At 43.9% G+C, this 13631-nt stretch overlaps 1 pseudogene; it reads left to right on the forward strand.

Annotated features, from left to right (window-relative positions):
* The first annotated feature begins 10317 nt into the window (after positions 1-10317).
* LOC129699165 (U2 spliceosomal RNA) lies at positions 10318-10425 on the forward strand (annotated as a pseudogene).
* The last annotated feature ends 3206 nt before the right edge of the window (positions 10426-13631 follow it).

Consider the following 13631-nt stretch of genomic DNA (forward strand, 5'->3'; position numbering starts at 1 on the left):
TCCCATTGTTTGCGCTTCCCAAGATTGTGATCTTGAAGATTATGGGAAATTGAATGCCTGCCCAATTATTCCTTAAATAAATTGAGCCCTCATCCCTGAGCTGCCTTTACAATAGTGAAATCAACACCTCACTCTTTTGATAAAATAATATCTCCTTGACTCTCCCCTAAACCTTCTACCTATTATCTAAAATCTATGTCCTCAAATCATTGACCTTCTCTACATCTAGGACACAGTAATTCAGACTAAGGGAATAGACATTTTAATTGTCACAACACCAAACTGTTAAATTACGTAGACTTGAAATAAATTATTGATAATTGTTAATGTACTCAATGTATTTAAGTGTTATTCAAGAATGAGAATAAAAACCCCATAAAGAAAAGATTCTTCCATAGCACATGGCTGTGGTGGTCTTTTCATGACCAGCAATGACCGACTGCTTGCTCCACCTGTTTAAGTATGTAGGCAAGATACAAAATGTTGGAGGAATTCAGCGAGACAGGCAGCATTTGTGGAGGGTTTAGGTGTAGGTTTATTAGTGCCACATGTACCGAGGTACAGCAAAAAGCTTTGTCTTGCAGTCTATGTAAAGAGATTAGATAATAGTATACATATATTGTATACAATCAAGTCAAATTCCAATACAATAGATAGAGCGAAGGGGAAGATACAGAGTGCTGAACATTAGTTCTCAACATTGTAGTGCAGCAGGTCCATGGACAAGGTCCAACATATGAAATGGGGAAGAGATGAGTTGGGAATATGGAATGAATGGGTGACATTTTGGGTCGGGACCCTACGTCAGATTTATTTATTCAGAAGTAATTAGGCTGCGATTTTACTGCACCTTTGAGGTCACTTGGCTAAGACATTGAAAGCGCAGTAATATCTCATAGCAAACATTATTACAGTTCCTGAGAGATGGTGCTTGAGAATAGGGAGGTTTCTCTGAAGATAGACAAAAAATACTGGAGTAACCCACGCGGGTCAGGCAGCATCTCTGTAGTCGGAGGAATAGGTGATGTTTCAGATCGAGACCCTCCTTCAGACAGATTACTCTGATATGACTTCATTTTGAGTCTTCACAATTGTGAGTCCATTGCGGAATCAAGGTACATTTAAGAGTGTAACAATTTGAAGTGTGTGCGGTATCAGTTTAAATGGTTAAATTGTCAAAGTGCCGCAGTCTGTAAAGATCGACATGCTAACTCTCAGGAGAGCAAAGGGCAGACTGGGAACACCATAAATGCACCCTTAGAGAACAAATTATAACCTTAAATCACTATTGACATAGAGAATGGAACACCGCTCCCCGTGGAAAGAAAATATTTTTTATCACCATAGCCACCTTCTCTTCCTATAATGCCTGACTTGGCAACACACTGATCAGCAACACATTCCAAACTTGTAAAGAGCAGACTGTTCCCAGCAATTCTCTGTCTCCACACCAGCAGAAAATACATGGAGCCTTCACTGAAACCACTTTAAAGAGAAACAATCATTTATCCCGCTGGTATTCAAAAATGCTGGAGAAACATCTATGCAGCAGCATCTATGGAGCGAAGGAAATAGGCAACGATTCAGGCCGAAACCCTTCTTCAGACTGATGGGGGGTGGGTGGATTTACCACTGGCAGCATCATGTTTAGCAACCAAATGTCACAGGGAAGAAGGGTGTCCAACTTCTCTGATGTAAAAATAATGGACTTCAAGGCAGCGCTTTGGAATTGAAAGAAACTCAATACTATGAGGTGTCAGTAGCAATATGCATCTAACGATAATGATTTTCCTTGGCTGTACATAAACATAACCCACAATAACAAATTATCAAAGGTTATGATGAATTGCTAAGGAAGGTCTTGGAAAATTAAGGCATTTTTACATTCAGCATCCAGCTAAGTTACTGCGCACTCACTCACACTGTAATCAGCTACAAAAGAAGTTGAAAGAAATTCAAAACAAAGGTTTAATCCCAATATATTGCTGAGCACTAATTGCCCATTCTGTAATGCAGGAGTCTAATAGTAGGCTGCATCCTGGGAAGAGATTGTGTTTGTCATTTAAATGGATCCTTTTAGTTTTAGAGATACAGCGCGGAAACAGGCCCTTCGGTCCACCGAGTCCACGCCGACCAGTGATCCCCGCACATTAACACCATCCTACACACACTAGGGACAATTTTACACGTACACCAAACCAATTAGCCTACATACCTGTACGCTTTGGAGTGTGGGAGGAAATTAAAGATCCCGGAGAAAAACGAGGTGAATGCCTAAACTCCGTACAGACAACACCCGTAGTCGGGATCAAACCCGTAGTCAGGATCGTACTTGGGTCTCCGGCGCTCTAAGGCAGTGGCTCTACCGTTGCGCCACTGTGCCGCCCATTTCATTAATAATTTACCAAATTTCAACACAGATCGTTCAACAAACAAATGACCAATGTTCCACAATTGTTAGGTTATTTAAATAAATAAGGCGAATCAAACAAATCAGGGATTGTGGTTTGAGAGAATTTATTTACATTTTTAATGTGTAACTACCATAGGGATTTTCCAACTTTTGTTGATGCTTTTTGCATTTAGTTTGGTGCATAGCGAGAAACCAGATGAATGGTTTGAGAGAGTGAGAGGGAGATACCAAGAGTTGAAAGTGCAAAGTATCGGAAAAGAGCCTGGAAGGCAATGAAAACAGAAACCCTGATATGATGATAAAGGAACAGCCCTAAGGTTGCAATGGAGAAGATTACATGGGAGAACATCTTATGATCTGGGTATGTGTTTGGTTGGTGCTTATCATTGTTCATGTTCTAATGCACTTTAAAGTAAACAATTAAAAAAGCAAGTGGGATAACATAAGGTAGGATATAGAAAACATAGAGCATAGAAAAGGATTTGAGTATAGGAGCAGGGAGGTTCTACTGCAGTTGTACAGGGTCTTGGTGAAAGACCACACCTGGAGTATTGCGTACAGTTTTGGTCTCCAAATCTGAGGAAGGACATTATTGCCATAGAGGGAGTGCAGAGTAAGGTTCACCAGGCTGATTCCTGGGATGTCAGGACTGTCTTATGAAGCAAGACTGGATAGACTTGGTTTATACTCTCTAGAATTTAGGAGATTGAGAGGGGATCAGTTATAGAAAACTTGCAAATTCTTATGGGGTTGGACAGGCTAGATGCAGGAAGATTGTTCCAAAACTGTTAGCAATACTCCAGGTGGGGTCACAGCTTAAGGACTGGGGTAAACCTTAAAAAACCGAGATGAGAAGAACTTTTTTCACACAGAGAGTGGTGAATCTCTGGAACTCTCTGCCTAAGTGGGTAGTTGAGGCCAGTTCATTGGCTATATTTAAGAGGGAGTTAGATGTGGACATTGTGGCTAAGGGGATCAGGGGGTATGGAGAGAAGGCAGGTACGGGATACTGAGTTGGATGATCAGCCATGATCACTTGAATGGCGGTGCAAGGCTCGAAGGGCCGAATGGCCTACTCCTGCACCTAAATAGGACATGTTTCTATGTTTCTAAAAGTAAGGCACATGAAAAAAGCGTTTGGCCGGGCATGTCTGTCTCGACCATGATGCCAAACTAGTAATCCCATCTTTTACCCACAGTCCATATCCCTCTATTTCCTGCCTGTTCATGTTTCTGTTTAAATGCCACATAAATGTTTATATCATATCTGCTAGTGAGCTGCAGACACCTATCACTCTCTTTAAAAAAAAAACCTTGCCCTTCACTCCACCTTTAAATCCGCCTCACCTCAAACCTAGGCCCTCTAGGATTTGACCTTCCCACCCTGGTAATAAAAGACTCCGATTATTCTCTTAGAATAATGGGAAGGTCTTAGAATAAAGGGGAGGTCATTTAGGACTGAGGTGAGAAAAAAACGTTTTCACTCAGAGAGTTGTGAATTTATGGAATTGCCTGCCACAGAGGGCAGTGGAGGCCAAATCACTGGACGGATTTAAGAGAGAGTTACATAGAGCTCTAGGGGCTAGTGGAGTCAAGGGATATGGGGAGAAGGCAGGCATGGGCTATTGATAGGGGACGATCAGCCATGATCACAATGAATGGTGGTGCTGGCACGAAGGGCCAAATGGCCTCCTCCTGCACCTATTTTCTATGTTTCTATGTTATCTACCCTATCTCTTGCTCCCATTATTTTTTATATATCTATTATGTTGCCCATAAGCCTCCAATGCCCTATATAAAATAAACCAGAGCTTGTTCAACCTCTCATTATAGCTGATACTCTCTAATCCAGGCAACATCCTGTTGAACATCTTCTGTATCTTCTCCGAAACGTCCACATCCTTCCTATAATGTGACAACCAGATGTACACACAATACTTCAAATGAGGCCCGTCAAATGTTTTATACTCCGAGCCTGTCCAATGAAGGCAACCACGCCAGATGCCTTCTTCACAAAGCAACAATGACATATTTAACGGAACTCAACATTTGTGGAGGGAAGCGGATCATCACATTTTGGGTCAAACCTGAAACATCTACCATTTCTTCCCCTCCACACATTCTGCTTAAGCTGCTGACTTCCTCCAACTAGCTGATTAGTTTTGCTCCAGATTCCAGCATTTTTGAGTCTCTACCATGTTTACCGCCCTATCCCCTTATGTTGCCACTTTCATGGAGCTTTGAACTTACTACCGAGATCGCTCTGCATCAACGCTCTAAGGATCCTGCCACCTACTCAGATCATAACAAATAGGAGTAGAATTAAGCCATTCGGCCCATCAAGTCTACTCCGCCATTCAATCATGGCTAATCTATCTCTCCCTCCTAATCCCATTCTCCTGCCTTCTCCCCATAACCTCTGGCACCTGTACTAATCAAGAATCTATCTATCTCTGCCTTAAAAATATCCACTGGCGGCCTCTACTGCTTTATGTGGCAAAGCATTCCACAGATTCATCACCCTCTGACTAAAGACATTTCTCCTCATCTCCTTCCTAAAAGAACATCCTTTAATTCTGAGGCTATGACCTCTAGTTCTAGACTCTCCCACTAATGGAAACATCCTCTCCACACCCACTCTGTCCAAACCTGCATCCTTTTCTCTTACGTGTAGGAAGGAACTGCAGATGCTGGTTTAAATCGAAGATAGACACAAAATGCTGGAGTAACTCAGCGGGACATCTCTAGAGCGAAGGAATGGATGACGTTTCTCTCCAGAGATGCTGCCTGTTCCGCTGAGTCACTCCAGCATTTTGTATCTATCTTCCCTTTCTCTTACATTTGACCTTCCAAATGCATCACTTCACACTTGCCTGGCTTAAACTTCATCTGTCATTTCTCCTTCCATATTTCTAACTGATTTGAAATTCTGATTTACATCCAGCAGTGTTATTTGACCACCTTCCAACCTATCCATAATATCGCCAATGCTCATGTCATTGACAAACTTGTCATCAAACTACCTACAATATATCTAAAAGAGTAATATTTATTTCCAACAGAATTCCCAACACTGACCCTTGTAAAATATCACTGGTCACAGGTCTTAAGTCAGAAAAACACCCCACCCCCTCCACTGCCTTAGTTGCCTATGACAGGCAAATTTTGCATGCTACTTACCAATTCAGCATGGATCCCATGTGATATTACTTTTTGAACCAATCTATAATGAGAGAACTTGTGAAATGCCTTACTGAAATCCATGTAGACAACATCAGCTGTCCTACCCTCATCGATCATTTTATTAGACGAATTATTAAATAAATTACATAATAACAACAATAAATATTAAGTCAGTAACCATTCACATTGACTTAAAGGCCATGGGCTTTAATTCTTTATGGGCTCTTTAATTCTTTAATTCATGGGCTTTAATTAAAACTTTAATTCTGTTTTCCTTTCCAGATGCTGCTTGACCTTCTAGGTATCCTCAGTATTTTCTATTTTATTGAAAATCTCCATAAAAGAGAGGCGTTGAATGTTCGGACATTGAGAACACTGATAGGGAGATTCTAGAATAGGGCAATTGAACAGCAAAACTCAAGATATAAATCTTATTGAATAATAGAAGATGTTTATGGGGCCAAAGGCGGTGCATGGTTTTCAACAGCAAGGAAATTGGCCCTTCAGCCCATCCCACCCGTGCTGACCAAAATGGCCCATCCAGTCCCATATGCCCGTCTTTGGTCCATATCCCAATATGTATCTGCCCAATTGTCCTTTAAATGCTGTATTTTACCCCTGCCTCAACCATTTCCTCTGGCACCTCCGTCCATATACCCACCACCCTTTGTGTGTCGTGCCGTCTATTTAATGTTTTCATGTGTAACATCAGCAGTTTTGTTCAATTACGCCCCTTAATATATATTTAAGTTGTTGCTTTGAAAATGTATATATTGGTCTGATTGAACTTAAGTTGTTTGCTGTTAATTTTACAGTTGGTTTTTGCCCTTTAAAATCCTGTCTGAAACATTTTTAAATTTGAGTCATTTGTTTCAAGATCAAAGTGCCATAAAATAGCATACATGAAAAGCATATTTTGAGTCTTGTGTTGGTTAATTTTACAGAAGATCAGAAGACTGCAATGCCTTCTACATTCTTCAAAGTCATTCTTATTGCCGTGGTACTATTGTAGCCTTCATTTTCCTAAGCCACCACTGGCTTGCATTTGTGGTGTCATTGAAACCATTTTATTCATTACGGCTTGAATGGATTTGATTGAGGAGATGTTATTCAGCCCGCAACTCACTTGATCATGCAGTTTCTTTCATACAGCCTAATCTAATCCAGGGGAATCGTGACAACAGTAATTGTCTTCTACATGATAGCCATCATATGTTAAAAGATTAATAAATCCTACCATGCAAAGTTATGAAATCCATCTTGCATGTTAGTGCTGTTGGTTGGTTTACTGCCTACTCCCACACCCCTTCATCTTGCTACATCAGCATTGCCTTATGATTCTTTTCATATGTTTTCATAGCTTTCCCTTCAATCATCAATACCATTTCCGTTAACCATTCATTGCGCCAGGGAGTTTACATTCTAATCGGCATCTAGGTAAAGAAGGTAATTCAGTAAATCTGCTAATTCATGGCTGGCACCAGAAAATTGGCCTTTAAAGTTACTGATAGAAAGCACCGTAGAAAGCATTTTATCAGGATGCATCGCAGCTTGGTTTGGGAACAGCTCCATCCAGGACCGTAAGTATTTTGCAGCAAATTTTGGACGCAGCCCAGGCCATCACACAAAGCAACCTCCCGTCCATCTATTCCATTTATACCTCACGCTGCTTCCGCAATGCCAGCAGCATAATCAAGGACGAGTCGCACCCTGGCTACTCCCTCTTCTCCCCTCTTCCATCAGGCAAAAGGTATAGAAGTGTGAAAATGCACACCACCTGATTAAGGGACAGTGTCTTCCCAGCTGTTATCAGGCAAGTGAATCATCCCATCACAACCAGAGAGCAGTGCTGAACAACTGAAAGTCCGGTCAAGGATAGTCTGAGGGACATCTACCTCTTTGATGTCCCGCAAACGATCCTTGACTGGACTTTGCTGGCTTTACCTTACATTAAACGCTATTCCCTTATCATGTATCTATGCACTGTGAATGGATTACTTGTAATCATGTATTGTCTTTCTGATGACTGGTTAGCATGCAACAAAAAGCTTTTCACTGTACCTTGGTACACGTGATAATGAACTAAGCTGAACTGGCCTGAAACATCGCCTAAACTAAATTAGAATTAGAATTAGAATTAGATCCTTTATTTGTCGTTACTGATGAAACAGGTTCAATAGGAAAATAATCTGCTATCCTTGCTCAGTCTGGCCTACCCATAGCTCAGTCCTGCACCGTATGGTAGACTGTTAACTGCTCTTCGAATAAACAAACTCACCTGCAACCCCATGACCAATCAACAGCCGCTCATCCACCTTCTCTAGCGAACCATCTTCTCCAAAAGAAATTGGTGTCAATCTTGCAACAAGTGTAAAGTGACAACATTCCTAAGGTAATAAGGAATAGAATTAAGCCATTCGGCCCATCAAGTCTACTCAACCATTCAATCATGGCTGATCTATCTCTCCCTCCTCACACCATTCTCCTGCCTTCTCCCCATATCCTCTAACACCTATACTAATTAAAAATCTATCTATTTCTGCATTAAAAATATCAACTGACGGCCTCTACAGGCAAGTACAGAGAAGGTTCACCAGACTGATTCCTGGGATGTCAGGACTTTCATATGAAGAAAGACTGGATAGACTCGGTTTGTACTCGCTAGAATTTAGAAGATTGAGGGGAGATCTTATAGAAACTTACAAAATTCTTAAGGGGTTGGACAGGCTAGGTGCAGGAAGATTATTCCTGATGTCGGGGAAGTCCAGAACAAGGGGTCATAGTTTAAGGATAAGGGGGAAATCTTTTAGGACCGAGATGAGGAAAACTTTTTTCACACAGAGAATGGTGAATCTCTGGAATTCTCTGCCGCAGAAGGTAGTTGAGGCCAGTTCGTTGGCTATATTTAAGAGGGAGTTAGATGTGGCCCTTGTGGCTAAAGGGATCAGGGGGTATGGAGAGAAGGCAAGAACAGGATACTGAGTTGGATGATCAGCCATGATCATATTGAATGGCGGTGCAGGCTCGAAGGGCCGAATGGCCTACTCCTGCACCTATTTCCTATGTTTCTATGTTTCTGTTGCAAGGAATTCCACAAATTCACCACCCTCTGACTAAAGAAATGTTGCCTCATCTCCTTCCTAAAAGAACGTCCTTTAATTCTGAGGCTATGACCTTTAATCCTAAACTCTCCCATTACTGGAAATATCCTCTCTACACCCACTCTATCCAAGCCTTTTCACTATTCTGTTTGTTTCAATGAGGTCCCCCCTCATTCTTCTAAACTCCAGCGAGTACAGGCCCAGTGCCGACAAACGCTCATCATAGGTTAATCCTCTCACTCCTGGTTAATCTACTCAACCTACTCATTCATCACTGCCTTGAAGAAAACTAGCAAAGAAAAACCGTACTCATGCAGACAGGATGAGGGCCCAGCAAAACAAGGGGGAAGCAGAGTGCTGTGCAGTTCTGGATGCCCCATTATTATAGGAAGGATGTGGAGGCTTTGGAAAGGGTGTAGATGTGGTTTAGGTTGGAAAGGGTGTATATTTGGGCGTATTAGCTACAGGGAGAGGTTGTGCAGACTAAAATTGTTTGCTCTGGAATGCCGGAGGTTTCGTGATAAAAGTATATAAAATTTTACTTCGGAGTCACGTGAGTGACTTCGTGAAGAACCCCGCTTCCACGCATGCGTGTCATATCGCTACACGCATTGCAACGAGTCACACAGGGGGGAACGGCGTTCCCCAAGCGGGAGATTTGAAAGTCGGGAACAGCAGGTAAGAGACTCTGCGTTCCTTTTTTCTACTTACTTTTAGGTGGCTGCGGAAAGCCGGCGGGGAGACCCGTGGAGGGCGAGCAGCCAGCAGCAGCAACGGCACGAGTTTCCCTGGAGGGGAACAACCTGTGCCCGGCTTCGCTCCCGCACCGGCAAAATTCACTTCTCGGCCGGGCGGGAAGCAAAGTAAAGAGGTCCCTATGCCAGTCTCAAACGAGACTGGCTTGGGAGCAGTCGGTAGCAGCCAGCGCAGAGGCTGCGGGACAGACAGCTCGGACCAGCGAGGGGCTCGGAACGCTCAGCGAGTGCAGCGGCACTTATGGAGTCGGAACGGGACGTTCGGGCTGAAAACCTTCTTCACAAGGTAAGGCCCAGGGTCCAGGGGATCCATAGGTACAGCGGGGGTTACCGGCTGCGGAACTGCCGCGAAGGACCAGGCCCGTGAACACCGGGGTCGGTCCAGGCGACTCGAACCCGACACACAGGGAACGACGGTCACCGGCGGGAGAAGGAAAGTCGGGAACAGCAGGTAAGAGACCCTGCGTTTCCTTCAACTTACCTTCTAGGTGCAGACATGGACCAGGTCCATGTAAGGTGCAGAAGGCCGGCGGGAGAACCACGGAGGAGCGGCAGCAGCAGCAGCAGCAGCAGCGGCAGCGGCAGCAGCAGTGGCAGCCGGCAGCTGCAGGAGTACTGACAGCGGCAGGAGCACAGGCAGCAGCAGTGGCAGCTGGCACTTCGTGAGGAGCTGGCAACGGCAGGAGCAGCATGGGCACATCGGTTCCCGGAGAGGGAAAAACACCTGTGCCCAACTTCGCTCCAGCATGGTGAGAAAGTTCATTTCTCGACAGCAAAGGACTTTGCAGTTGACTGGCTGCAATCTACTACAAGGGACCAGTATGTGAGTTCCAGGGTCGGTCCCAGCGGGGTTTTCGTTACAATAATTGCTTCTCGGCTTTTTGGCTAAGATCAAGTGTAGTATCTGTTCTTATCAATTTAATATCTGATACACCCCTTATCTAGGGACCATATATATTAAATAAAAACTATAGTAGCTGTTATCATCAGTTTTAATGTCTTATATGTCCCTTAGCTAAGGACCATATAAGTAGGAGTGCCCAGAATTGAGGGCATTAGAGTGGGGTTGACCGGCTGCAACGACCACTAGGGACCAGTACCGTCAGTACGGGGGTCGGTCCCAGGGGTCTAAGATAAAGGAGCAGCCAGGAGTGCTGAGAGCGTTGGAGCCGGGTTAAAGGAATAGATGGAAGCAGCTGTGCCAGTTATCCCCCTCACCGGCCATATCCACTTCACGGAAGGAAGGACAAAACTGGAGAAGGAGGACCATGGAACAGCGGGCAGCCAGCAGCAGCCAGCGGCACTTGGATCAACCGTAGTGGGATCAGCTGTGCCCGATGTCGGCCCCGCACCGGCCAGATCCATGTGACCGAGCGGTAGGCTAGACACAAATTAAACAAGGTAGTGGACTCAGAAGGGTCCGACTTTGCATAAAACCGCCGGCAACCAGCGCCCAAGAGGGCTGGAGCGGGAAGAAGCGGTGTATGGAGCCTTGCTCCAACGTGATAAAACCACAGCAGTACCTCTTTGAGGGCTGCACAATGCTTCTACCCCATCAGAGGGGAGCACTGTGGGTCAGTTCTGGGTTGACTTGCAAGAGGGGTCCGCAGAACAAAAGACAAGTGGGCAGCAGTTAAGCCCCACAGGGGTACCCCGTGTGGGACCCTAGAGATCTCTAACTCTATAAAAAAGAGTAGGCAGGACCCTGATGGGCCAGAGCCTGGTAATACAGCATCCCATGATCCTAACACAGCAGGGACTCTGCTGGACATGGTGGCTGATTACTTTAGCCAAGTCAAACATGGGTAGACTTGGATCCAGGATGGCAATAGTATTACTATATGTCTGGCCACATACGCCAACAAGGGAAAAAATTTACAAGCACTGGCCAGACATCTGCCACCTGGCAACGGTGAGGCATTACAGGTGCCCAGTGTAAACCAATGCATTTGGCAGCATATGGGGACGAACATCAGGAACCAGGACCTCAAGATCCAGAGAACCTTAAAGGGATTGACGGAAGGCATCATAGCATACACCCGCACCCTGGACTAAACGTAGGTAACCAAAGACCATCAAGACGCACTAGATCTGTTTAATAATATCCAATATGACCTGAACTACACGTGGAAGGCGGCCATTCAGCCAGCACTAGGACCCCAAAAATGCTACCATTTGCAAACAAAGAACCGTGTGTGGACTAAGCCAAGACACTGGGGCTGATTAAGGCCAGCGCAAGGGCCTATTTTGGAGCATGATACCAGCCACAGGCAAGGCCATAAAAAATGTGGCTCATACCAGTAGCAGTGTCAGAAATCAATATAACCTGCAGGATCCGTTTTAGGGTATGGCCAGGGCGGCCACCCTGGAAGATGCGGAAGCCTAAACCTCCCACACAACCCCGAACAAGAAATATTAAACCAGAACCTTATTTTCTTCTGTTAAAATAGGGACCTACGAGGGTAGGGGAGGTTGCAACACTACAGTTATGTATGGTATATAATCACTACAGATTCATATAATCTCAGCAGTATTCAGGGTTATCTGATAGGGGTTTTTCTCATCCCAATAACCACAGTACATCATACACCAGAAGGGCATTTTGTCCTTACATAAACCAAACAATCTAAAACCCACATGGTGCTACAAGATTTGTACACGAAAGATGGGATTGAACATATTTATTAAAATAAAATAGAGTAGGGTTGCAGGATTATCATTGATTTCACCCTATTTAACCCTCATTTTAAGATGGATGCTCTTATTATTGATAAAGACTTGGTGTCAGTTGCGGGTTTCTATATGGCAGGCATTGACTCAATAGAGGAACTTTGGCAATATAGAGCTTACAAAAGGGGCAATCATTAGCCCCAATATTATGTACTAAAAATCGTAAACCAGCTTGGCATTGTTATGTAAATAAGCCATAGGGTGATGTTTTCCCCCGTTCGGACCCATCGTTGGGGTACTAGGGTAAATTCAACCACACTCGGCATCTGGAATTTTCAGAGTACCCGACTGACCTTCTCAATCATGGTATTTCAGTCTTACAGGGGATGGTGTTACAACCATGTTCCCTAATGAACATAGCCAAAAAATTATTGATTTATCCAGTGACTGGAGGCAGTCATCCATGCCATAACACTATGGATTTATTGATTTGTAGAGTCTAACAGACCCACTACACTGTCAGACAGGACGATGAATCTCATCTCATCTGCACTAAGACTGTCAACACGGAAGCAGTACCTTGGACACATCAAGAAATGGGGCATATACTGCTTGGACAACAATCTCGACCAAAAGGCCAAAAACATTCTGGCCGTATTGGGATTTTTAACAAGCCTCCATTAGGATAATCGATGGAGCTACCGTGCCATTAATAGTGCCACAAGTGCACTCTCCAATTACCTATCACAAGGATCGGAACGGCACGCGGTGGGAACGCACCCCTGGTAAGCTAACCAGGTACTCCGAAATCTGGGACGTGGGTGTCGTTTCTCAACATGCTGAGGAGCTTGTAGCTCATAACAGCGTTGTCACCTCAGTAACAGACCAGGAAGATGGTTATGCTCATGGTGTTATTTACCGCACAACAAGTCCAGCCATTAAGCAAACTGAGCCTGGACTCCCTGATCATCTCACCGAGAAACTGGTGTTGTCATACAGGATTTAATAAAAGAAAACAGATCGGGTTCCTTGGGTCTAGGGTTTGATTTTATGGTACACCCATATGGCAAACGACTGTGAATAACAGGACCCATCTAACAATACATAGCATATACTCAGAACATTCGAGGTCAGAGTATGGAGTTGTTTATCTCTTACAAGAAACTGCATGATAGGGTCACGACTCAAACTATATCAAGGTGGCTCAAATAGGTCCTAAAAATGGCAGGAATAGACACTGATGTTTCAAACTCTCATTCCACCAGGACTGCAGCAACATCCGCAGCAATATTGTACAGGTACCCACAGACCAAATCCTCAGAATGGCAGGAGGGTCATTTTAAAAAAGGGTTTTTCCACAGGTTGTATAATAAACCAGTTTATTTGGAGCCATCATTGTATTAAGAAAACATTTTAGGTTCAACATAATAATTTGCCCGATAGGTTACAGGGTTATGATTCTCAAATTTTAAAAAAGTGTTATTTTTTCGTTATACCACACAACTCTTT

The sequence above is a fragment of the Leucoraja erinacea genome, chromosome 7 (genome assembly GCF_028641065.1).
Source record: "Leucoraja erinacea ecotype New England chromosome 7, Leri_hhj_1, whole genome shotgun sequence".
Taxonomy (NCBI): domain Eukaryota; kingdom Metazoa; phylum Chordata; class Chondrichthyes; order Rajiformes; family Rajidae; genus Leucoraja; species Leucoraja erinaceus.